At 44.8% G+C, this 27,263-nt stretch overlaps 1 protein-coding gene and 1 pseudogene across 1 annotated transcript in view; both read left to right on the top strand.

Moving 5' to 3' along the window:
* The window catches only part of Stx8 (syntaxin 8), a 247,999-nt gene that overhangs the window by 101,399 nt on the left and 119,337 nt on the right, over window positions 1-27,263 (top strand). The gene's annotated exons all lie outside the window — the stretch shown is intronic.
* LOC114693140 lies at window positions 10,966-18,363 on the top strand (annotated as a pseudogene).

The raw sequence follows: 27,263 nt of genomic DNA on the forward strand, positions 1-27,263 counted from the left end.
CTAAAATCAGTTTGGCTGGAAATGGACCTGAGCATTCTGACCTCAGCTGTGTATCCAAACCAGGAGTCAGCACTTGAGAAACGTGAATCAGTATCTTGCCCAGAGACTTTGCTTCATTCCACGGACTTAGAGGAAGAACAGATGTGGGAGGCAGCACACACACACTGCTGCTTTTTCTTTAGTAAACTGGCCTGGATCCCTCTGTCCAGAGCTCTGCCTGGTGAGCCAGCCAAGTGTCTTTAAGCTCCTGCAGACCTTTGAGTCAGTTCTTCAGCACCTACCCCATCATGCTAGTAACCATTCTGACTGTTGTTTCAACTGTGAGCCTGAGCAACTCACAGTCTGGGTTCTGTCCTAAGCATGCCAGTGATCTTTCCTCCGTCAGTTCTTTCTATCTGTGTATTGACATTTTTCAAAGTCTTAATAGTCACTGGATGGATAGATGGCTCAGTGGGTTAAGACACTTGCTGCCAAGGCTGATGACCTGAGCTTGATCTCCAAGACCTACATGGTTGACCTGCAGGTTGACCTCTGACCTTCACATACACACTGTTACATGCACATAGCCACACACATACTTATGATGGATACATAATGTAATAAAAACATTTTTAAAGTCATGAATTTAGCTGCCCAGTAACCCTGTCTGTGCTCCTCAGGACACCTGCCCACACCTGAGTTGCCTTTCCTGCAGTCCTTGGGCTTATCATACTCATCCATCTTTATTGCATCAGAGGAAGGCATACGTTAAGAAAATACCTAAGATTAACAATAATCTATTCCATAGTCAAGAGTGTAGCTCAGTATTAGAATACTTGCCTAGTATACACAAAGCCCTGAGTTCAAGCCTCATCCTTGCAAAGTACTAATAATGGTGACAAGGTATTGTATATCTAAAGTAATTAAAAGAAAAAAATTAGGACCTAGCCTCATAAGAGCTGGGAAGTTTGAGGTGGTAGATACATTTCTTTTTTTGAGTTTATCCCTACCTGATAGGCATAGGAGTCACAGCACCACATGGACCGCATCAGCATGTATAGTTAACACATGCCAAATGAAAAAAATTCAAGCGTTTTACCAGTTGATAAATCTCTTTCTGGATCCATGGTATTCACTTGACTGCAAGGCTTATATTCTCTTTCTTTACCTATCCCTGGACCAGAATCACATTTCCTATAGTCACTTCTAAAGGGTTCCTTCCCCGTAGAAGCCCTGCTTTCTCCCACTTAATGTAGACTCCATTTTTTTTTTTTTTTTTTTTTTTTTTTACAAACTGTATGGCCATGGCAGGCTTCTTGCTCACTGTTCTTATATCTTAAATTAACTCATTTCTATTAATCTATACCTTGCCATGTGGTTCGTGGCTTACTGGTATCTTAACATCTGCTTCTCATTGTGGCAGCTGGCAGTGTCCCTCTCCCTCAGCCTTCCCTAGACTCCATTCTTAAAATTCATTTTTGGTTTTACATTGTTTTAATTGCCTAAGTCTTTATTTACCACATATAACATGTTTTGAAATATGTATACATCGTGACTATATAATGTATCAAGCTAATTAACATACTGCTTCACAAAGTTAAACGTTTACAATACTCTTCTTGTTGCATGATTGTCATACTTAAAAAAGACTTTGGTTGTTTCCTTATTATATAGAGGATGAAGATAAAATCCTTTAGGTATCATTTAAGGCCCTTAAAATCTAACCTAATTTTCTTCTAGCATGTAAGCTGCTCTTTAAAAAGAGTTCTGCATGTGTCTTTTTCTTACTCATTACTGTTTAGGTATTATCTAAGTGGTGAGTACCAGGTCAGTCCACACTGACTACAATAATCCTTTCACAGCTCTCCAGCTCTTAGGGGCTTGTAGGGAACTGGTATGTTTTTATGATGCAGATAAACAGTGCAAAGGCAGCATGCAGCCCGTTGAGTGTAGCCTGCTTCCTAGGGTGAAGTCTGGTCTCTGCAGGGTTCAATCCCTGTTTCCCCCTCATCTGCATGCTCTTATCGGGGTTCTCTCCTCTCTTCACAGCTAACAGATCCTAATCCCTTCTGTGGCTGTAGCCTTGTATACTGCTCTCTGTAACACGAATCTTAAAGGGTCTTATTAATAAAAACAAACCTGAGAGCCAGGTACTGGGGTGAACGCTGAAAGATCAGAGAAACAGAACAAGCCACATCCAACCTCACCTTGCCAGTTCCTCAGCTGATCCTGTTTCCTCAGACTGAAAGCCTCTGAGTCCTCATCCAAATGGATCTCAGCTGAACTGCTGCTAAAAGCCTAAAAGCTTAACAAACTTAGTTCCTGGTCCTCACACCTTATATGCCTTTCTGCTTCCTGCTATCACTTCCTGGGATTAAAGGTGTGTGTCACCATGCTTAGCTGTTTCCAATGTGGCCGCGAACTCACAGAGATCCATATGGATCTCTGCCTCTGGAATGTTAGGATTAAAGGTGTGTGTGCCACCATTTTCTGGCCTCTATGTCTGTCTAGTGGCTGTTCTGTTCTCTGACCCCAGATAAGTTTATTAGGGTGCACAATATTTTGGGGGACACAATATCACCACAGCTCTCTGTTTTCAGCCATGATTCCCAGAGCCCCATTTTCAGATTTACTCAACATCTTCACCTGAAGGAGGCCTGCAAGTACAGTATGAGCTCAGCATCCCTCCTCACCAGCCTGCCACACTGCTTCCATTCTTTATTGTTTTAAGACTTACTTATTTTTATTTGATGTGTATGAGTGTTTTGCTTACACGTATGTCTGTGCACCGTGTACATGCCTAGTGCTCACAGAGGCCAGAAGAGGGCATTGGATCCCCTGGAATTGGAGTTACAAGGAGTTGTAAGTGACCATGTGGGTGTCAGAAATTGAACGTCAGCCCTCTTGAAGAGCAGCAGGTACTCTTAATCGCTGAACTATCTGTCCATCCCTCATTCTTTATGTTTTTATCAATGTCACTATCCCAGCTTTCCTTATAGATTAGAAATCTGTAGATAGCCCTCAACTGAGTCCCCACGTGCCCTGCCTTTGATGTGAGGCCTCCTTTTCAGAGAGCCGTACCAACCTGCCCTCCCTGCCGCCAGCCTTCCAGTGTGCCGTTCTGTCTCTCCTCCTTCTGCCAGAATTATCTTCTTTAAAAACTAACCTGATCTGTGTTATTAGTTCGTGCTAAAAACCTCTGGTGGTTTCTTACGTGGAAGTTAAAATAACAACTTCCGGCCGCTGGCAGCCTGCAGTCACCCCAGATGTCTCATCGGGCCTGAGCCAAACTGACCTTATACCTCCCACTCCTCTCCCATATATGTTGTTCACTCTGCTTAGGACATTCTTCTTGCTCTATGTGGGAGACATCCTCATCATTGGGATGCTGTCTTTCCTCATGACACTCTTCGGCGCCATCCTGGGCAGAGCTGTCCCCTTCTTTGATTAACCCTTGATACGTTAGACAGCAACATGGAGTCACCGTTTCGGAGGGCCTCATTTTAGCGTCTGTGTGCCCTGCCACCAGGAACTTGGTGTGTGCCTCAGAAAAAGGTACTAAGTTTGTTGGGATACACACACACACACACACACACACACACACACACGTCTTTTTTTCTCCCACACATGAAAGGTTATGCCCAGGTAAAGCATGCAATTTAGTGAGTTTGGACACAATTATGCACCCATAAAACCATCACCACTACCTACTGAAAGAGACTAAAATGGTTTACTTTTTTCTCTTCAGTAGTGCTAACAGACGGGTTTTGGTGGCATAAGTGATTGTGCAACAAGTGACCCTGTGAGCTGAAGGTGCTGAGAAAGGCTTGTGATAGAGGGTTTTTGTGTGGATATTCGTGTAGTGCAAGCATTAAACCTGAGGCCTTGCACACGCTGGGCAAGCACTGTACCACTGAGCTACAGCTACAGCCATGATAGAGAATCCTTGACTTCATCTAAACCTACTAATCTAGCAGCTGTTCAATGCAAATGCTCACAGTAAAGCTATGGGGTGAAAATGACCATTCCTAGTCTGTAGATCTGGTGAAGGGTTTGAGTATGATTACATAACTAATAGCAAAGAATCATGGTTCCAGCTCAGATTGGTCTAGAGTCCAAGCTCATGCCTTGTCCATCTTGTCAGGATGCCAGTGTCAAAGAACCCACCTTAAGAGTTCATCGAGAAGATGGTGCTTGTGATTATAAAGCCCTGGGGAGTCCACAGAGGAAGCCTGTGGTTTTGTAGGAGACGGGAACTATTTTCACACCGGGTTTCCTGACTACACCCTTATCTTGTGTGGCCTTACTCTTGTTTGATTCCCAAGGAAAAATGGGGGCTCTGGAGTGAACTCGCTCAACTTTCTTGTCCTCAGCCTCCTGGGTATCCCAAGGAAGAGAAGGTTTTCAACCACACCTGAGCCATAAACAATGTATATTGAAGGTAACAGTGTCAACATTGCAGTATGTAAACCTTCAGCTAATAAAATTCAAAGCAGTCTAATTTGGAAAGCATACGGGAGGTTAAAGGAAAGCTTGTAAATGTTTTCAAAGTCTCTGCATTGAATTCTATCACCAGCTAGCAAAATAAATAGTCCAGCCGCCAGCTCTGAAGCAGACACGTGTTAGAAATGAAATGTTAACAGTTTAAATGCAGTGGCAATTAGAAATCAAAAGGAACACCAAGTACACATTTTAGTTTATGAGAAACAAGGTGAAAGTTCCCCAAACACGTCTGCGGTAACTGCATTCAAAACTGCTTCCTCGTCCTTTCTTTTAGTGGCCAATAGTATGGTAAAGACGCTGTCATGGGACTTTTTCTTTCTTTCTATTTAGATGCGAGATTTGGAAGTCAGTGGAGAGCCCCGCTCAGGAGATGTTAAAGCCTACTTTTCCATGTGTCTGAGCTGCTTGCCGTAGATTGCAAGCTGCATGCCAGACTTTTTCTGAGGAATGGGAGGTTACTTTCAATAATGTGCTAAGATTGACCTGAAAGGTTTAGCCAGCACATCTGCTTGCAGGCACTGGCCTTATGCGAGGAAGTTCTACTGGAATTAATTAACTCTGTTTGGGACTCCGAGATGTTTGCTCCACATCCTGTTTTACCATAATAAAACTTATAAAGTGAATGGGAAATTTCTTTATTTTTCTTTGAGAACTAAAAACAAAACAAAAACAAAAACCCAAAGCAGCTAAAGTGAAACAGCCAAGTGTTTTCTTGCTTTTAAGCCTTGAGAATAACGAACGTTGGAACTGGGACGGATTCCTTCAGCTAGTTCTTTCTAAGCGGAAATTACGGTGACGTTGTGTGTCCTGTCTGTTCCTGCATTTTAAAACATTTGACTTTATTGTTGGGGAATGAGGAGTTTGAATAGAGAGGGGGCTACCGTGTGCTAAGGGACTTAGAGCTTTGAGGGACATTTTGCAACCCCACATGTAATTCTGGGAATGTTCCTGCTTTAGGAAAGGGAAGGAAGGCTCTTTCTGAGACACTTGGGCAAACATGGTGTGTTGGTTACTTTTCTTACTGCTGTTAGGAAATGTCCTAACAAGGAGCAACATATGGAAGGGTTCGTTTGATTTAGCTCCCAATGTCAGAGGCGCAGTCCATCATGGTGCGAGGGGCGTGGCGGCCGGAACACGAGGCAGCTGGTCACACATTGTGTCTGCAGCCATGAATGGAGAGATGAATGCTGGTGTTCTTGCCTTTTCTGTCTTTCCTTCTTATTCAGTCTCGGGCCCCAGGGCATGGGATGATGCCACCCACATTCAGGGTGGGTCTTCCCCTCTAAAGTCTCTGGAAATCCCCTTAGAAATAGACCCAGAAGCGTGACTCCTGTGGGATTCTAACCCTAGTCCAGTTGGCAGTGGAGAGTAGCCATCCAAATGCCTCAGCCAGTATCTGGAGAAAGCACAGTGCTTGTGATCCAGCACTGCATACTGATGCCGACACATTTGATGGCACGGTACTCTGTTGACTTGATAAATAAGTCAACGTTATCACTTTTCTCAGTTAATGAAATTGGGAGGGGGGCCCGGCTTCTGGGGTTCTGTCAAAGAGTCAGTATCACAGTTGTTTTTTTCTTTTCCTTAAATTTTGCCACCCCATGGGGCATGTTGGGAGGATTTGCCTCCTCAAGGGTGGCTGCCTCTCTTCTCTCAGGGTTCTTAGAAAAGCAGACTTAGAACAAGGCCTGGAGGAGTCTACAGACTCGGAGAACAGGCTGATCACAGTGTGAAGCTGTCCCGTGGCTCCCTGACACCTCTCAGCTGCAGGGAGGAGGAGGGGACCTCGATGTCAACTGTCTGCGGGAAGCCTGATTGGTCCCAGGGCAGCTTGTCTCTGGCAAGAGTACAGGCAGTAGTTTCAGCCTCAGGTAAACAAGGAGGGAGCCCTGACAGGCAGGCACCAGCTCTTCGACTTGTCTTAAGGAAACTAAAGAGCCCAGCCAGGCGGCAGTGGCACACGCCTTTAATCCCAACAGATTTAAGCCCAGGCAGGTGGATCTCTGTGAGTTCAGAGATCCCAGCCTGGTCTACAGAGCGAGATCTAGGACAGGTGCCAAAACTACACAGAGAAACCCTGTCTCAAAAAACCAAAACAAAAAAACAATAAAACGAAAGAAAGAAAGGAAGGAAGGAAGGAAGGAAGGGGGGGGGAGAGAGAGAGAGAGAGAGAGAGAGAGAGAGAGAGAGAGAGAGAGAGAGAGAGAAAGAAAGAAAGAAAGAAGGAAAGAAAGAAGGAAAGAAAGAAAGAAAGAAAAAAGAAAAAGAAAAAAAAGAAAAGAAATTTAAAGAGCCCTGTGCCCACAGCTCACTCCCCAGAGTCAGTGGCCCTCATCCTGGGCTCCAGGCAGAGGTCCCCCTCCCATGCCCACCTCTGAACCCCAGTCCTCAGGCTCGGAACTTGGCTGTGTCCGTGAGACAGTGTTGTCATTTGTACGTTCCGTATCCCTTGTGACTGCCACAGCCAAGCTGCTTGCCTGGCCTGTCCAAGTCGCCTCCCTGGGTCTTAATTATTCTCTGGTTAGTACTCTGCTTATAATGGCCCACCCAACTGTGCTTTCTACCAGAAGCTCTGCTGTTTTAAAGTGCAGTTTGGTGAGATGTGAGGTTTTCCAGGGCTGTATGTATTGTGATATAGCGGAAATACCACATGAACTTTGTTCTTTCTTTTCAGTGGACAAACCTCTCAGGTTGCCAAGGTCCTTGGGCTGGACACACAAAGATGATACATTCCCATCATGGCGCAGCGAGGGCACACTGAGGCTTGCATACATCCTGACGGATTATGGCTCAGTAGATTGTTACTGTTAAAATGTGCTAGAGGGGTTAGAAAGATGACTCCATGGCTAAGATCTTGTACTGCTCTTGCAGAGGACCTGGGTTCAGTTCCTAGCATTCATATCAGGTAGTTCACAACTATCTATAATTCCAGTGCCAGGGGATCCTCCAGTCTGACTGCCATGTGATCCTGTGCAAGTGTGCGCACGCGCACACACACAAAATTAAAGATGAAGTACATCTAAAAATAATAATAAAATGTGCTCGAACAGCATGGTGGCTGTCTGGGAACTGGTCCGCCATGTACATCAGCTTCCCATATCCGTGGGTTCTGTATCTGTAGCTGTAGATTTGGCCATCTGTGGATTCAACCAGCTCCCGTTAAAAACAGGCCAGTGGTTTGGATCTGTGCTGAACATGTGTCAGCTTTCTCCCATCCCATCATCCTGCAATAATGCTTTGTAACAGCTCTTGACGGAGTATTTACATTCCACTAGAGGTTCTAAGTCATCTAGAGGTGACTTAAAGTGGAGAAGGTTCTGTGCAGGTTGTATGCAAATATGGACACTACTTTTTAGAGGGGATTCAAGCATCCTTGGATTTGGGTATGCCCCGTGTCCCAGGACCGCTTCCCTTAGGCTTTAAGCAGATGACTGCCTACAACATGAGTTTTGTAGGATTGTATTTTATGTTCTTGTTTGTAAACAACTCACTTGCCTACTGCTGGGATCCATTCTCTCTGGAAGTTAGTAAGTGCTTGTAAACCTCTATATCCCAGCACTATATCCCAGGAGGAGATAGGAAACGTGGGTTAGAAATGCTGAACGTAGTTAGCACAAGTCACAGATTAAAAGACAGTTAGTAGTAAAGCATGGATTTCAGGCTATCTGCCTATCACCTGATGGTTGTAGCTACCTGTAGCTTAAATGGAATTATTTTATATTCTCACTCAGAAACTCAGAAAATCTTCAGAGAATGGGTTCTCTACCCCAGCTCTTACTGGTCTGTGTATACACATGGATGTGCATATTCGTGTGCCCTTATTGGCCCAAAAGGAATCCTCAGAATATCAAAATTTGAAATTTGGGGGCTGCGAAGCAATGTATCAAATCAAAAGGTAGATTGTGTGGGTTCTAATCAACAGGGTGCCATTTAGTTTTGACTGAGAAAAGAGAGCCATTTTTATAAGATGAGGGATATGACCTTGAAGCCTTGCTGTTCCTTCGAGTGCACATGCACGATGTCAGGGAGGCGGGAGAGACTCAGACCATCCGCCTGCAGAAGCCTAGCCACTCAGTGTGTGTGTGTTGAGCTTTTTTTAGTTGTTGATAGCGCCTGTGCTGAGCTCCAAATGCAGTGAAGTAGGCAGCCAGCCAGCCACGGGAGGACTGCGTGTTTGTAGCTGTGCAGCATACCTCTCCCTTGACTGCAAGAAGGGATGTGAGCCTGCCCTACAGTGGTGTAGAAGGAATTGCAAGATAAGATCTTAATGAGCTGAAACAATCGTAATGGATTGTGAGGCAAGATTTTTAAGTAGTTTCCTTTCACCGTGGAAACTGCTGGGTGATGATGCTTGAAGTCAGTGAGGTACGGAGACACTCAGTAGCTAGTAGCAATTATCATTAAGTGCAATTATTAAGTGAGTGTTCCCCCCACTTCATTTTACTTTTGTTTTAAAGACAATCAGAGGAGCTGTGTCTCTTATACAACTCTTAACAGAATACGTAATTTTAAAATATAATGAGTATATGAATTGTATGGTTTAAACAGATTGTTGAGAACAAACTTGGACCAAGGTATATGTGATAATTAGACTTTTTGAGATGTGGAATGATAACTCTCTCAAAGACTTTTTTCCCCACAATTCTGGGTGATGTGGTATTGTTTCACATAGATGGATGGCCAGCTCCTTAGAAAGAACAGGCTGATTTGTTCATAACTAATGCATAGGACTGGAAATACATACTTTGTCCTACTGATGAACAATGGCCTGCATTCGCCCCTTGGCAGTCCTAACCATTCATATGACTTAGCTGCAGCTACCCCTTTGGCAGTCCTGACCATTCATCTGACTTAGTCGCAGCTACCCCCATTCTCAAGTTTTTTCCTGTGCATTCCCTGATGGGGATGTTCTTCTGCACTCTGAGTGCCATGGGGTATCCTGCACTTTGTAGAAATTAAAACTATTTGTTTGTCTTTTCTCAACTAAATTCTAGATTTTTTAAAGGAGGGGGATGCATCTATCTTTGCTCTTTCACACTATTTATGAAGTACTTTGGATAGAAGCAACACCAAGAGAAAAGATTATATTCAGTCTTGGATGTGAATCTATTTTATTTGTAACATACCACATATATACCGCAGACCTCAGTGTCCTGTCCAGAATGCTTCTATGAAAAAGTCAATAATGTATCTACCTATGGCTTAGTATAATGGGTCAGTCCTGACCCATAGGGAGGAGCTAAAAGACTTCTGGAAACTGGAGATTTGCAGGGGAGACAAGGAGTCAGTGAGGTGGAGATCCTAGCTATAGGCAGAGAAAGGATGGCCAGGAACCCTAGAACATGGGCAGAAGTAGGAAGACTGCAGTGTTGCCCTGGCTGGGCGTCTGTCAAGGTTGATATCAACCTGACTGTGGCTGGGGAACTGCAGCAATTTCATCCCAGGGAGAAGGCTAAGGGACAGATAGACCAGTTGAGAAGGTAGGCAGAGATCTTCAGGGATCCAGAGCAAAGTAGATACAGGGAGTGGGCTAATTCCTGGCCCACAGGGAGAGACGTGGACAGATGTAAAAATGTCCCACCACCAAACTGCTGTACTCTTGTTCAGCTGTCCAGGCTCAGGTTTAGTACCCGACTCATGGCAACCAGACTTCAAAACTTAGGGGACCACCAGCAGAAGTTGGGGGTGGGGAGCAGCCTGTGATAAGTGACAGTTTCATGAGGTCAACACATCTGACTCAGTGCTGAAGCCTGACACACTGCTGCACTGAACTCTGCGATGTGGAGATTTGCAGTGTCCAGGTGTGCCACACTGTCCGGTGTCCGGCTCCACAAGTGTGGCACACTGTGAGGTGTCCAGCTCCACAGATGTGGCACACTGGGTGGTGTCCGGCTCCACAGGTGTGGCACACTGAGTGGTGTCCGGCTCCACAGGTGTGGTACACTGTCCAGTGTCCGGCTCCACAGGTGTGGCACACTGTGAGGTGTCTGGCTCCACAGGTGTGGCACACTGCCCTCTGTCTGGCTCCACAGGTGTGGCATGCTTGCAATAACAGAAGACAACTAGGACAGAGTCAGCACAGAACACAGGGACCACATTTCAAATCTTCTTGGCAGATAAAAATTTAACGTTGGGCAAGCAGCTTCATTTTCCTTTGGAAGATTCTGGGGAGGGTTCTCAACCTGCAAGAATGAAAATAAAGTAATTAAAAACTGATAGCTCATAAAGTAAGTAACTCATGTCAAGTTTGAACATAGTATCGTACTGCTTTCTTTTATATTTTTCTTCCTGAACAACATTTGATTATTTTTTTCCACTATGTATATGAGAGGGGTAGAGTAGGAAAGAGAGTGATACACACACACACACACACACACACACACACACACACACACTGGTACACACACTTCCTTTTCTTATTTGAGGTGGTCTCACTATGTAGCCTAGACTGGCCTTGAACCACTGCTTCTAGATAGGGATGTAGTGCAGTTCAGGGGTCAACAGACCCTGGCAGAGGGTCAGAGTGCACAGGCCAGGCCACTTGCTCGCTGGCATGGCTATATCCATCGCAGTTGTGACAATGGACAGAACTGTCTAGACAGGATGTGGTCCATGCACACCATGCAGTACTCAGTTGTTAGAAGGAATGGCTGCTGGTACATGGTGCAATGTAGATGAACAGGAGTATGCTGTACTAGGTGAGAGAATCCAGACACAGTCGGTCACATGTTGTATAATCACATTTATTTTAACAATCTGGAATAGGTTAAATGCATAGCTGTAAAACTTGAGATTGGTGATTCCCAGGAGTGTTGCGGAATATTTGTTTAACTATGTAAAGATGGTGTTGCATTTGTTTAAGTATGTAAAGATGTGTTGCTGTTTTACCTTGCCTGCCTAAGGCACCTGACCACTCTAATAAAAAGCTGAACGGCCAATAGTGAGGGAGAAGGTATAGGAGGAACTTCCGCAGGGAGAATAATAGGAGGAGGGATTTAGACTCGGGGGAGAAAGAGGAGACAACAGGGGCCAGACAGACAGACACGGAGGAAGCAGGAAAGCAGGACATACAGAATGAAAAAAGGGTAAAATCCCGGAGGCAAAGCCTAGATGAATGGAAACAGGTTAAATTAAGTTAAAAGAGCTCGTGGGACAAACCTAAGTTAAGGTTGAGCATTCATAATTAAAATAAGTCTCCATGTCTTTATTTGGGAGCTGGTTGGTGGCCCAAAGAAAATCCCACCTACACAGGAGCTGGGGGAAGAGGCAGTGGGTGTGAGCTGCTTTGGTGGTGAACAGAATGAACCAGACCCAGTGGTTGTTCAGTATTATGGATGTATTAGATGCTACTGAACTGTTCAAACAGTTAAAATACTTTTATGTCATATTGACTTCAATAAAAGCAAAAAAAAGTCCTCACACTCCGCTGCCGGTTTACCCTGCGTGTGTCTTTTCGCTGCTCTGTCACCCCATCCTTCTCCTATCAAAATGAAAGAAGTCACAGCACTCGTCATCGACAGTGACTCCTGCGTGTGCAAAGCTGGCTTTGCTGGTGATGACGCCCTCAGGGCTGTGTTTCCTTCCATCGTTGGATGCCCCTGACAGGGCGTCATGGTGGACATGGGTTAGAAAGACTCCTTCTTACATGGGTGACGAGGCCCAGCGCAAGAAGGGTATCCTGATCCTAAAGTCCCCTGTCAAGTATGGCATTGTCACCAACTAGGATGACGTGGAGAAGATCTGGCACTACACCTACAGTGAGCTGCGTGTAGCCCCTGAGGAACACTTGATGCTTCTGACTGAGGACCTTCCTGAACCCCAAAACTTACAGAGAGGTGACACAGATAATGAGTGAAACCTTCAATACCCCAGCCGTGGATGTGGCCATTTAGGCCATGCTGTCCCTGTATGCATCTCAGAGCACCTCTGGCATTGTGATGGACTCCGGGGGCAGGGTCACACATGCAGTGCCCATCCCTTCCCCACGCCATCTTGCAGCTGGACCTGGCCGGCTAGGACCTGACAGACTACCTCATGAAGATCCTGCCTGAGAGGGGCTGTAGCTTCACCACCACGGTTCACTGGGAAATTATTCGTGACATTAAGAAGTTGTGTTGTGTTGCCCTGGATTTTGAGCAAGAAGTAGGTACTACCACATCCTCCTTCTGATGGGCAGGTGATCACCATTGGCAATGAGCGATTCCCGGTGTCCAGAGGTGCCCTTCTAGCCCTGCTTCCTGGGCATGGAGTCCTGTGGCATCCATGAGACCACCTTCAACTCCATCATGAAGCGTGATGTGGACATCTCAAAGACCAGTATGCCAACACAGTGCTGTCTGGTGGTACTACCACGTGTCCAGGCATTGCTGGCAGGGTGAAGAAGATCACAACCCTAGGACCCAGCACAATGAAGATCAAGATTGTTGCTCCCCCTGCGCAAAAGTATTCAGTCTGGATTGGAGGTGCCATCCTGGTCTCACTGTCCACTTTCCAGCAGATGTGGATCAGTGGGCAGGAGGCAGATGCTTCTAGATGCTGAGCAGGTGCCAGGCATCTGCTTAGGAGCTGATTCTAAAGCGGCAGTTTTGCCCTGGCAAGTGTACACACCTCATGCCAGCCCTCACAAAACTGGAAAAATCCTTAAAAGAAATATGTCCTTGAAGCTTGTATCCAGTATCAGCACTGGATCATTGGAATTGTTGCTGAATTTTGACCTTGTATTCAAGTTACCTGTTCCCTTGGTATATGTCTGATATCCTGTATGATTTAGTCCTCAGTCTTTGTGGCTCAGTCACTCGGTGGCTGGGGAGAACACACTGTGGAAGAGGAATGCCCAGCCTGGTGGATCTGTATGAGTACCATGCAGTGATCTGTGCTGGGTATTAACCGACAGCTGACTTCTAGGATTCCTTGAGGCTGGCAAGGGCTCCTGAACTCATTACCACTTCTGCCTTGCTGGTGTACTAGGGTGGGAAAGTCCAAGCTTAAGGACCAGTTTCTGTTCTGGTGTTTTCCCTCCTGAAGGCTGTTACTTGCCTTGAGTTGGAAACATTTGCATTGACACCTGTAAATGTATTTATCCTTTTAACTTATGTAAGGGTTTTTTTGTTGTTGTTGTTGTTGTTTGTATTCAGTTCTCTAAGAAATGAAAAATTTTAGGTTTTCTATGACTGTTCACTGAGAACATTAGGCCCCGTCAAAATGTCATCATGTAAAGAAAAATAAAAGTGCTGTAGTAAAAAACAAAAATAAAAACACAGTTCACATACAAGGTGTGGCAAATGCAGCCGTAGTTAATATGTAAATGGGTGAATGCAGCTGCATTCTAATGTCCTGTATAAAACTTTATTTACAGCAAGAGAAGATGAGGAAGACTTGCTCTGAAGGACGTTTATCAGCCCTGCTGCAATGTGAAAGATAGTTTTGATAGTGATTGTGTATTGGGTGAGGATGAGGACTGAGCATATGTAAGGTCTTGGGTGGAGAACTGCAGTTAGTTTGGAAACTATCCCAGAGGTCCAGTCATGTCTCTTCGGTGTGCAGGAAGTCATAGCACCCCCACTCCACCCCGTGAAGTGGATGGACTCTTGGGCTTTTCTCCCGACCCTGCATCTGCTTTTGTATGTGCATTTAGAGTTTGCCCATAAAAACGACTGTGTGCAGTTCCAAGTGGAGAGATTCTCTTCCATGAGCGTGGGAGCTCAAGCTGGCAGGAAAGTAGCAGTGAGGGAGAAGAGCGCCGGGCTTCTGTATACTTACGGACTTTTCAGCTCAAGTTGACTGAACACTCACTGTTGACTTTAGGACTCTCATCCTTTCTTGAAAAATGACAAAGATATTTACCTTTTAGGCTCTTGGGCTATATATTTGTATACGCTTTCATAGATAACTTTCACCACTCTTAACACATGGGCCCCCCACATTTCCTCCTCTTCTTTACCCCTTCCTCTTCCTGTCCTCCAGTGCTGAGACTAGGACCCCAGGACCTTACAACTATGAGACTCTCAGGTCTCCTCTAGAATATTCAAGTCATATATCCCATTAGAAATAATCTTGAGTTGTGGCCGAGTGTGTAGCCCAGTGGTAGCATGTGTTTGTACCACACACAAGGCCCTGAGTTTAATCACCAGCACTAATAAAACAAAACCAAAATTATTTGTGAGTGAAGTTCTAGAGCATTCTTTATAATTGCTCTTATAAAATTATGTATACTATTGCTGTGTGTTGTGTGAATCCTGACAGAATTTAGAAGAGGTTTGGGTTCCACATTCCAGTGACTCATCTTGTGTAACCTCCTTTGTAGACTCTTGGTATAAATTATCATTTGGCTTAAATTTCCCCCTTTCCCAGCAGAAATGGAGCCTAGTAAGGAAATGATGCTGCCATGTATATTGTTTTAACATTACCCTAGACTGTGTGCTGTTGGGACTTTCTGATGTGCGATGTGGAAACAGCTGAATTACTTCGGAGGCTCTCACAAGCTGAGTTGACTTGAGAACTTGGTGATTAATAAGGTAAAACTATTTCTCTTCAGGCAGAGCCATGGGTTTGGTTTTTTTTTTTTTTTTTCCAGGTTAAAAGAACATTAGTCTTCTAACCAGGGATTTTTTGCTGTCTTTATAGTAGAACAAATGCTTTTTTCAGATCTAATCCTGGCGTGATAAAAAAAGCTCTCTGCAAGGTGCTTGGGAAAATCCTAAGTAGCTCCAGAGTGGAGAGGCCTTTGTTGTGGAGGAAAAGGCCTAACCTCAAGGGTTAATCAGTCAGTACTCATGTGGGTCAGAGAGAAAAGTTCACATCTGGGTGTTAGTGACCACCAAGCCCTTTCTTGTGGTCCTTTCCACAGTGATATATCCTTAAACATCCCTTGGGCTCAAGCCTCCTGGGTAGATTTATTGGAGCAAAATGTCCCTTGTCCATATGATAAAGTTGTGTATTTATTTGCTTTGAAACTCAGATCAGCAGCAATCAAGAACTCGGTGGTAGCTGTTATTTGAACAAACATGCCAACAAGTGATACCAACCAAGTGTTCAAATACATGCCCAGCACACCGCCGGGCATACTGTAGATGTCTGCTGATTGCTCATTGGCTGAATGAGTGTAGAGTTTCATAAGGCTGAGTCTAGCAAGGCACTGCCCAGTTGGGCTAGCAAGTGATGCTTCCACAGCTTTGGCTTTGGGACCATTTTGTTAAACTGTATATATAGATCTTTTGGTTTTCTCTTTACATGTTGGATTTCAGGATTAAAATGTTTTTAAACATTTTAGGGGGAGCTGTAATGAAGTAAATCCTATACATGGAGCTTGTTTGCCTTAGAGGCTTAAGAGTAATATGCTAAAATTTCCTTTGTCAAATTGAAGCATAAACATTCAAGCGTTTGCTTGTCAACACGTAGAATTTGGTAATTAATTTGTATTTGGAAAGCTCCGTCCAGTCTTGAACGCTTAGGGAACAAGGTTTCCAAGTGTATCTTGCTCCCAGCCAAGAACAGCTGCATCGTGCATTGCTTTTCAGATGGCTTCTCTGTGACATCTGTGAAAACAGACGTCAGTAACTGAGCATGCCTGAGTGCATGGCGCACTGCGGCATTCTGTGATGTATGGGGTCCAGGGTCTCCACTGGGACAGAACACCACGCTCACTTGTATAAGAATACTTATTTTACTTAAATTTTAGTTCTGTACAGTAATAAATGGTAAGGACAGACCCTCCCAATATTAGCAGAAAGCATGTACTACACTAACCGTGTGCTCAAGTTCAAGACTGGAAAGACGATTCCTCATTGTTGGCGTTAGTGTTCCCTGTGAGGTACATGTCAGCGATAAGTTACGATGGCTTCCCTAGCACTTGTGTGATGACCATCATCAGTTAAAAATAGAAGGAAATGCCTTCAGAGTCTGCGCCACCATGCAAGCACGTAACACCGCGGAAGCAGCAAGGGGGGTCGGGCGCCACCTGTCCACTCATCACTGGTGTCTGTTCTCTCGCCGGAATGGTCTTGGACTCTTCCATTTTCATTCCATGTCCCCCTCCTCCCACCCCCAGCCCCCTCCTACTTACGATTCATAGGAAAAGACAAGATCAGGCTCTGACAAATCAGCTGGTTAATTAGAGGTGACCGTAGGGCAAATCCGAAGTTTCTAGACATTCAGATGATTAACCGTGGCAAAGTAGATTTCTCTTACTCTTGAACAGACTGTTTCCGTTTTCACTAATAAAAGCATCAGGAGGGAGGAACTACTGACCTGGCTCCCCCAACCCCCGTGCTTCCAATTAGGAGTCTATTATCTCATTCCAGATAATTGGAAAAGGATATCCCAAATACTGCTTCATGTAAATATGGTTTTTGCCTGTGTTATATTACTAGGAGTTCTGAACACATCTGGAGTGAAGGCAGCCCAGGGGACATTAAAAGCGCACTGTTTGGGTTGGCACAGTGACATTATAGTATATGCCAATTTGTAATGGCTTTTGGAAACAGGCAGTTTTAAACTCTCCCTGAACTATTCCCTTGAGAAATTATTCAATTAAGTACAACTAAAATTAATGTTTAGCCTTTCTTTTGTTGTTTGCTTAAATAAAATAGGCAGCTATAGAGGGAAATCTGTGGTTCATGCTGTGTTCCATGCTGTGTTCCTATTTGACCCTGGAAGTGAGCTCCCAGGAAATAGCTAGGCATCTTGGAATCAATGCCTTTTCCAGAAGATACATAGTTGCTAGACTCTGATTATGATTTTCCTATTATGTCAATGACTGTCCTGTGTAGGTAGCTTTAGACACCTGGGGTTCACCTGCGTTTCTATCTACACCTCCAGGGAGCAGGGACCCCCAGTGCCAAACCCCAAACTTCCTCTGTCTTTCTAAGTAAGTGATTCTCCAACTTCAATGGGTAGGGAGCACCTGGGAGCTTATTAAAATGAAGATTTGGGGTCATAGGATTGAGGTAGGGCCTGTGGTTCTACATGTCTAACAAGCTCCCAGGGGCTGTGGCTAGCTGAGGACTGTATTGCAATAGGGCGGTCCTAAGCAGCAGTAGGAAGAGGTGTGGGGTGGGGCCCGGACCCACCTTTGATTCCCACCCTGTAGCCTGGCCCTGAGCACATTCGGGTGTGCATGCCTCTTGCTTTTCTTTCTAGTGTATATCCTCACTTAATTTTCAGAATCCTCAATTCTTTATTTTTTGTGTCTCTGGAAGATGACACACTTCTCATTGCCCACAGGAGATAATGGCCTGGGGCTTTTGTTACATGCTTTCTTAGGATCCAGGCATTGTCCTGGCTCATTTTCTCAGCCCATCTTTTCTATCTGGGTTAGGAAGAAGAGCCGATTAGCTGATAGGCCTTTGTCTGTGTTACTGAACACACATGCCAGAGCCCTGGTGAGTAAGTGTGGCTTTGCAGCTTCTATCCAACATCTACTTCCAGAGTCTGGCTGCTTAGCTCTTTGGTCCAGACTTTGATGGTCAGTGTATTCGAGGGCGGTCAGATTGAAACACAGTTAAAAATCCACATTCAGTGAAGTCCCTTGGAGGAATGTTCCATAGCCCTGGCAGCTCTTTACCTGCAGAGAGGGCATTCCACAAGAAAATCTATGATTCCGTCTCCTGACAAATTGACCGGGAAGGAATTACTAGATGGGTAGAGGCAAAGATGGCCTTACTGTGGCCAACACTTTCTACTTCCGATACTCTATCACAAAGAGAGGCCAGGACTTGGAGTGTAGCTCCGTGGTAGAACATTAGCACTCTAGTGCCTCACTTCCATCGCAGGCCTGCAAACAAACACAGCCCAGCATGTGCTTTGTTCAGTTCAATATTTGGTATAAAGTTTTAGATCCCCGCCCCCAATTTTTGTCTTCAAGCTCTTTCTCTTTTAGTTCATCTTCTGTGTTTTTTTTGTTTTGTTTTGTTTTTGTATCTCAATAATTCTTTTTTAAAATGTAGCTCTGGGGACTGGAGAGATGGCTCAGAGGTTAAAAGTATTTGCTGCTCCTACAGAGGACCCAGGTTCAGTTTCCAGCACCCACATGGCAGCTCATAACTCTCCTTCGCTCTAGTTCCAGGGGAGCGGACATGCTCTTCTGGCCCTGTGGGCACTGGGTATGCGTGTGGTGCATATATACGCAGCTGGAACAAGGAAGTGTGGTGCATATATACGCAGCTGGAACCTTGCAAGGAAGGAACTGTTACTCTTGGAGTGCCTAATTCTTATTTTCAAACTACAAAGTGGCATTATTTTGATAACAATGAAAATTAAATTTTAAAAGCTCAACTCCAAAGAAGAACGTTAAATAACAAATTCTACAGGCTGATAGGAAAAGGATGTGGCTCGGAAGTGCTGGTTAGACAATAAAGAACTCCAGCAAGTCAAGCGACACAATCAGAGGCGCATTCTCAGAGTAACAGTTCCTTCCTTGCCCCAAAGTCCCACTCCTTGCAAACAATTCTTGCAGTTTTTTGTGTTTCAGTGTTCATCGTTATCCATATTTCTTTTTTATTGTTGTTTTTTCTTTCTTTCTTTTTTTGTTTATTTGTTTTGCTTTTATTTTTGAGACAGGGTCTCACTACGTAGCTTTGGCTGGCCTGGAGCTGGTTAGACAGACCAGGTTGGCCTTGAACTCACAGAGATGCACCTGCCTCTGCCTGCCAAGCACTGGGATTAAAGGCATGTGCCACCATGCCCAGCAGTATCCATTTTCCACAGAATGTGATGCTTTTTCCTAGTGTTTTCCGTGTTGGGAATGTTTATTTCTTCCCACGGGAGATGTCACTTTAGCTTACAGTAATCCTGCATGGTTCCCTCTCTCCCACTTCCCACACACATTTCCATTAAATCAGCGTTGATGGCATTGTGACTATGGAAATACTGTTTGTGGTTGAGCCACGATATGTGCTACGATTAGATCTTTGTTTCATTAGTACACCCTTTCCCGCCAAAGCCGGTAATTGCTTTTCGGTTTTGGATTTGCCTAGCTACCTGTGCTGACACATTCACCACTTAGCCCTATCCTTAAGCTAGGATTGTGGGATTCCTGTGTGCTGGTGCAGTGTTTGTAGTTTGCCTATGAACTTCATCTTTTAATTGGCCAGTCCTTGCTTTCCTGGATCCTTCAGCTCCCTGGTTCAATCTGGACAGCTGCCTGGGCTCCTGCCTGGCTCTCCTGACTTCTGTCCCATCACATGGGGAATTCAGTACCCTTTGACTCTGTGGTGCACATACCTGATATTCTGTCTGCTGGATCTTTCCTCTTTCTCGCCGTTGCTGTTTTGGTAGAACACACTCTCTAAGAGCATCCAAAGGACAGTTCTGGGGACTGTGAACATCTTTAGACTAGGTGTGTTTGGACATCACTGTCCCTTCCCTGCAGGCTGGAAGGTGTGGGAGTCAGCTTGTCCTCTGGTTGGAATTGTGAAGCTGCTCTGTATCGCTCTGGTTTCTCTGTAAAGCTCTGCATTCAGTTCTTCACTGTACGTGAGCTACTTTTCTGCCTTCCCTGTGAAAGCTTTGGGAATTTCTCTTTTTTTTAGTATTCTGAAATTCAGTGTTCAGGTGCCTCATTTTTAAATGTGAACATTTGGCCATAAATCAACAGATAGCCTGAGAAAATTTACTAAAACTGGAACCTAGGGGTAGTATGAAGAGAAGAAAGTTGGAGGAAAGACAGCCACCACAGGAATGCGCACGCACTCTCTCTCTCTCTCACGTACACTCACACACACACACACACACACACACACACACACGCACGCACGCACGCACGCACGCACGCACGCACGCGCGCACGTGCGCACGCACGTATGCATTTTCTCCTCCTCCTCCACTCTTAGATTATAGTCACACTGAAATGGGGAAGAAAAAGAACTTATCCAAGTGTTGATCTCCTCCTCTCTCTGTCTCTCTCTCTCACTGTGCACAGGTCTGTTAGAGATAGAAAACAATGCATTTATAAAATTAAACAGAAGATGTGAAAAAGAACTGTCGGAGAACAAGGGAGCGTTTCTAGGAGAAAATGATAAAGAATAGATGGTTCACTTTCCCACCACAGATGCCCTGGGCTGCACCCAAGTCTTACCCAACTACCTGGGCATCCCTGAAATCTGTAAGAAGAGGAAATATGGAGAAGTCAAGGTGATGTTCTTAAGGAATGAGAAAAATGCAGACTATGTTTAGTCTGCAGTTAGACGGAAATCTGAGCTGTGCATGGCATGCGCCTCTGAGCAAAGCCTTTGCATTGAAATCCAGAGACCCCCACCCCACCCCCACAACTTCTTGTGCCTCACCACATGTTAGAAATCTGAAGTGGACAAGCCACAGAGTTTTCGTAAGCCTGTTTTAACATCTGTAAAGCACACCACTGTTTCCCTGTTCACTCTCATGGATGGGAGGCCCAAATGAGGTATGGTATAGTTAGACCACTTTATGGAGTCATCGCTGTGTGTTTTAAAACTCCCCAAGTATACGAAAGCAAATGGAAACAGGTGATAGAAAGCTCATTTAGAAGTAATACAGTTTTCTGAATTTCATGAGAAGCTAGTCTGTTTTGTAAAGGTCCAAAAGAAAGAGCCCAGAAATGACATTGAGGAGGTTTCCGGTCTCTCATGTTCTCTTTGGGAACTAACCTATTTTGTTTTAACCATGTATTCTGGTTTCCTTTCTGTTGCTGTGATAAAATACTCAGACCAAAAGCAGCTTAGGGAAGGACAGGATTTATTTTGGCTTACAGGCAGTATTCCATCACTGAGGGAAGTCCAGGTAGGAACTTGAAGCAGAAACCCTGGAGAGACACTGCTCAGTGGCTCACTCACCATCCTGGGCCTGGCTAGCTTTTTTATACAACTGAGGACCACCCACAGCAGGCCGGATCCACCCACATAATTTACAAGATAACCCCCCCCCACAGATATTTCCCAGGCCAATCTGGTTTGGCTAGTCCTTTCTGAGATGATGGACCAATGCTAAGCTAACTAAAGGGGCCAATGTCTTTTATTTAAGGCGCTGCATGTCTTTAATCCCAGAGGCAGAGATGGAAGCAGATAGATCTCTGTGTGTGTAAGCTCAGCCTGGTCTATGCGGAGAGGTCCAGGCCAGCCAAAGTGACGCAGTGAGAGACTATCTCAAGAACAACAACAACAGAAGCTAACCAGGACACCGTGGCCCACCAGTCTGAACATGCTGGAGACACTGAGGTATAGGACTAGAAGGCTGAGATCTGATTGGTCTGGGCAAGCCCCAGCGGAAATGAAACGTCTCTGGTATAGAGAGACCCTATGGAACTTGAGATGTAGGCTCTTTTTCAAAGAGAGCAGGGTTCTAGCGGGTAGGGTGAAGGGATGCATGAGTAAGTGTGGCCTGCGGCTTCTGTCCAAGCATCAGTACTTCCGGATCTGGCTTGTCCAAGGATTGGTAGGTCCAGGGCTTTGGTGGTCAGTCTAGATACTTAATGAAGGACTCTCTAGAGAACTAAGAAATAGAGTAGAGGTATAAACATTACCCACGCCTTCTATCACTGTGAGTGACAAAATGTTAGCAAATAGCTTTGGCTAACAGTTGGGAGTTCTCTTATGATCTACTACTTGGTGTTTGATCATCATGGCTTGCTTAACAAAAACACAGCATAACAAAAGCACTACTCAGCTGGGTTGTGTTGGCGCACGCCTTTAATCCCAGCACTCGGGAGGTAGAGGCAGGCAAATCTCTGTGAGTTCAATGCCATCCTGGTCTACAGAGTGAGTTCCAGGACAGCTAGAACTGTTACACAGAGAAACCCTGTCCAACCCCCCCCCCCCCCCCGCAAAAAAAATTTTTTAAGGTACTACTCAGACATTTTGAGAACAAGGAATATGTGTCTAGGTTTATAAGATTTGAACAATTCTGTTTAGTGTGCAAAAGTTGCTGAGTGTAATGGTTAGCTTAAATTGTCAACTTGAACAGCCTAGTCAATGAGGGATTATCTACATTGGGTTGACCTGTATGCATGTCTGTAGAGGATTGTCTTAATAAGTTAATTGATGTAGCAAGTTCAAGCCCATTGTGGGTGGCACCATTCCCTAGACAGGATGTCCTGAGCTGTAGAAGAGTGGAGAAATCTAGCTGCACACAATCAGGCAACCGAGCACATATGTATTCGTTTCTCTCTGCTCCAAATATGGGTGTAATATGATAGCTGTTTCAGTTTCCCACAACTTGACTTCCCTGCTATTATGGGCTGTAACATGGAACTGTGAGCTAAAGTAAGCCCTTTCTCCCCTAAGTGGCTTTTTGTCAGAATATTTTATCACAGCAACAGAAATGAAGCTAGAGCAGCCTAATACGGTGAAATGCGCATTTCAGTAAATAGTAATTGACATTTCCTAACAGGAGATCTTTATAAGGGAAAGTTAAACAGTCTCATCTTTCAAACAAAGCAGAGCAAACAAGAACAAACAAGGCATCTTGAGATGTGTGGGCTGATGTCTTTTTCTTTCTGGGGGTTCTGAAAAAGCCTCTAGAATTAGGCAGGCATGGCTTTACCTATACCCCTCCATGTGACCTTGGACAGATTCCATCACCTCTGAGCATCACCTTCAGCAGTGTTTGCCTCACGGCCTTGTCCTCAGGACCAGTGGAGATTGACCAAGGAGTTGTTAGCCTGCTCTTAATGTGTCTGCGTCATCCCTCAGCCTAGGGGAAAGGGCCTACTTAATGTGCCATTCTTAAATCCAATTTAATTATAAGTTTGGTTTTATTTATATCATGGCTTTTAGAGCAACAGAGAAATTGAGAACAGTACCTAGGACTCTCACATGCCCCGCACCTGGCTTCCCTATTGAATATCTTGTGTTAGTGTGATGTGGTCTATTTGTGACCATTAGTGAGCCAGTGTGGAAGTATAAGGAATTAAACCCACAGTTTTCCGAGTCTTTGCTTGGTGTCATTTCTGTTCCATGATCTCATCTAGGACATTTATTTTATTGTCACCTCTTGCGACAGCTTCTCATACTGTCCGAGTTTCTGTGGCGTTGACAGTTTTGAGGAGTACTCGTCCGGTATCTAAGTTTTTATTACATTCATTTATGTATTTAGTGTATGTGTGTGCATGCGTGGATATTGGTGTGTCACAGCACACATGTGGAGGTCAGAGGACAGTCTGTGAAAGTTTGTTCTCTCCTACCATGTGGGTTTTGGGGATCAAACACAGGCCATCAGACTTGGCAGCAAGAGCCTTCCCCCCACTGAGCCGTCTCGTAAAACCCTGTGCTCAGGTGGTTTGTGGAACCTTGCGTGGCTTGAATGCCTGTGATGGTTTCCTTATGGTAACAGAGACTGAGTTATTGGGAGGAAAACCACCGAGATGGGCCGTTTTTATTCTATCACATCAAGGGGGCACACCGGCAATTTGCTTTGCGACTCATTTCATTACGTTCTTCTGGCTCCTACACCATCGGGTCACTAATATTCCTTTCTCCTCTGCTTGGTTTCTAGACTGTTCTTTGAAAGGCAGTCACAGCATGCAGCCTGTACCCCGGCGGGGGGTGGGGCGGGGGGTGCTGCGCTCTGTTCCTTGGAAGTGTAGTGTCTGTGTAAACTATTTGGAATTCAACACGGGGGATTTATTTCTGCTCCCTCAGTTATGAATTTGTTCAGTCATATGTTTATATCAGTGTGAACACCTGGATATTTATTTTTCTACGTTTTGGACTTTTAAAAACCTTATTTATTATTGTATGTGAGGCGGTACATGCAAAGGACAGCTCTGTGGGGTGGACTCTTTCCTGCCACCTTAACCTAAGTTCTGGGGGATCAAACTCAGGTTGCTGGGCTTACACAGAAGCAGTTTCCCCGGGGAGCAATCTCACCAGCCCCTCTCCTCAGGATTTTAATTCCAAACTATTTACTTTGTTGTTTAGACTCGTCTCACTTGGCCTTTGGGAACTCCTGTGGTTGGCACATCTGCTCTATCTACCACTGGGCTTTTTGACCACATTTCGTCTGGAAGTATCTACAGAATACTTCAGGGTTATAGTTGACCGCATTTCATCTGGAAGTATCTACAGAATACTTCAGGGTTATAATTGACCGCATTTCATCTGGAAGTATCTACAGAATATTTCAGGGTAATAGTTGGTATTTTCGGTCTCAGTTTTAAAAGCCGTTGTTTTTCTAGGGATTCTTGGTTGTTTTTATTGGAGGATGATTATTAGAAACCAAGCCTGATTGTTGGTATACTTGTTGCTATAGGGAATATTTATTTTCTTAAGTCTTCTAGATAGACAAAGTGTAGAGTGATCCATGCATTTACTAACACAATACATGCGTAACTTAGTATCCATATCCATGCCTAACTGCCCGTATCTGTATTGAGCTAACCATGAGTTCACACTAATGTCTCTAATCATAGCCGTGGGCGTTGTTCTAGACCCATCCCCTTGCTGTCTGTAAACTTGCACTTAGCGGTGAGAATCTGGCTCCCACCATCAGCCAGCCATGTCCTTAGAGCTTCAGCTCCAGTGGACAAGTACAGCAGTGGAGGACTATTACCCCATCCCCAAGGGAGCCAGCACCATCATCTAGAACTCGGGGCTTCTGTTCCATCCATTCTGCTTTTGTCCTCTAGGTAGCACCCTTTCTAAAGCTAGGCAGGCCAACACGGTTTCTCTTTTAACAGTCTGTGTTACTTTCTAAAATCCTCAACCTCCAAAAAATGACTTTTTTTTTAAAAGTAATGTAAATTAAGGTTTACTCTGTTACCTTCTATGAGTTCTGACAAATGTACACCACCACCTAGTCACCATTACAATAGCATCCAGAATATTTTCACTGGCCCTGAAAATTCCTGTGAGTCACCTCTTCAGCCCTCTCCTCCTCCTCCTCCTCCTCCTCACCTCCTGGCAGCCATGGATTGTTTTACTCTCTCTGTGGTTATGTCTTTTTTGAGATGTCACATAATTGAAATCATACGGTATATCGTAACCTTTATGCATGCAGGTTGCTAAGAAACACATGTTGGTTGTCTGTAAATCACTGCAGTCTGAACTGAGCGAGTTAGCCTCAGGATTCTGGGCTTCTCAATGATGGAAGATGGGTTTTTTGTTTTGTTTTATTTTTTGTTTTTTGGGATTTTTTTCCTTTGGTTGTTAACTTGGTTTTCTTTTGTTTGTTTTTTGTTGTTGTTTTGGTTTTGTTTTGGTGTGTGTGTGTGTGTGTGTGTGTGTGCGCGTGTGTAACTTATTTAGCAAAGAATTTTAATGTGCTTACATTTTTTTTTTTTACAGTAAACATCTTAATGAAGGGCCAGAAAAACCAGTGAAGCCTATTCTAGGGCTTTTTAGTGACAAAATAAGACAATTTATGTAACGCTCTTAGATCTGTGGCTCCACTCAAGTGGATGTTATCTTCTTTGAGCACTATGATTTTCCTAAAATTTAACAGTTTTTCTGTTTTAATATTGATGCCTTTTTTAAGCTTGAAATGTATTGCTTTTTAAAATTATGTGTGTGTATGTTTGTTTGTGTGTAGACATGTGCACTTAAGTTCCGTGCCTGTGGAGTCTAACAGAGGATGTCAGGTTCTCTGCAGCTAGAGTTCCAGGCAGCTGTGAGCCACCCAACCTAAGTGGTGGGAACCGAACTCAGGTCCTCTGCAAGGGAAGCACGTGCTCTCAACTGAGGAGCCAGCTCTCCAGCCCTGTGTATTTTTAAATTAAAGGAGTGTTGGGAGTCTGGGGAGATGAGATGGTTCAGCAAGTAAACTGCTTCCACATAAGTGTGAGGTCCTGAGTTTGAATCCCCTTAGCACCCATGTCTATGACCCAGTACATCCCTACAAGGAGATGAGAGGCAAATCCCTGGAAGCTTGCAGGCCAGCTAGCCTGACCTACAGCAGCATGGAGAGAAAACAAAAACAAAAAATGAAGAGATCTTGTCTCAAAGAAGGTGGAATGTGAGGACCAGCACCCAAGGTTGTCCTCTGCCTTCCACACATATGCCATGAAATTGTGTGCCCACATTCACACACAAATGTGCATATTTATACAGTGCACACATATGTATTATAGATACACACATACATGAACTGTGTTAAAAACAACTATGGATTGGAGGCTGGGGAGAAGCTCCAGGGGTCAGAGTGCAAGCGTGAAGATCTAAGTTTGGATTCCAGCCCTCATAGAGGAAAAGAAGATAAAAGCTGGGTGTGGTTGAACATGGCCTCTAGGAGGTGATAGGAAGGTGAGTGGGGCTTACTGGTCACCAGCACAGCTCCAGGTTCAGGAGAGACGCCGTCTCAAAGGAACAAGGCAGAGAATGAGAGGAGAGCATAAGATGTGCTCCTCTAGCTTCTGGTGGCTCCCCCACCCCCTCCACCCCCCAACTTCCCACCCCCCCACCCCCACCCCCCACCCCCATCCACCTCCACCCACCCTCATCCACAATACTGCAGACTATCTGGATAGGCACTAGTCTGGATGATCCTGTATTGTGTCTTGCTGTGAAGTTTCAGCCCACATTTGTATTCGTGTGTCATTGTCTTGGTCGGTGCAAGCAGAAGGGTGTTGTTTGTTTGGTTTTGTTTTTGTTGTTTTTTTTGCAAGGGCGGAGGGTGTGGGGGGATTTCGAGACAGAGTTTCTCTGTGCAGTTTTGGTGCCTGTCCTGGATCTCACTTGGTAGCCCAGGCTGGCCTCAAACTCGCCTGGCTCTGCCTCCTGAGTGCTGGGATTAAAGGCGTGCGCCACCATCACCACCACTACTACCACCACCTGGCCTGCAGAAGGTATTTTTAACATGTAATAATTTCCTTCCAAGAA

The sequence above is a fragment of the Peromyscus leucopus genome, chromosome 8b (genome assembly GCF_004664715.2).
Source record: "Peromyscus leucopus breed LL Stock chromosome 8b, UCI_PerLeu_2.1, whole genome shotgun sequence".
NCBI lineage: Eukaryota > Metazoa > Chordata > Mammalia > Rodentia > Cricetidae > Peromyscus > Peromyscus leucopus.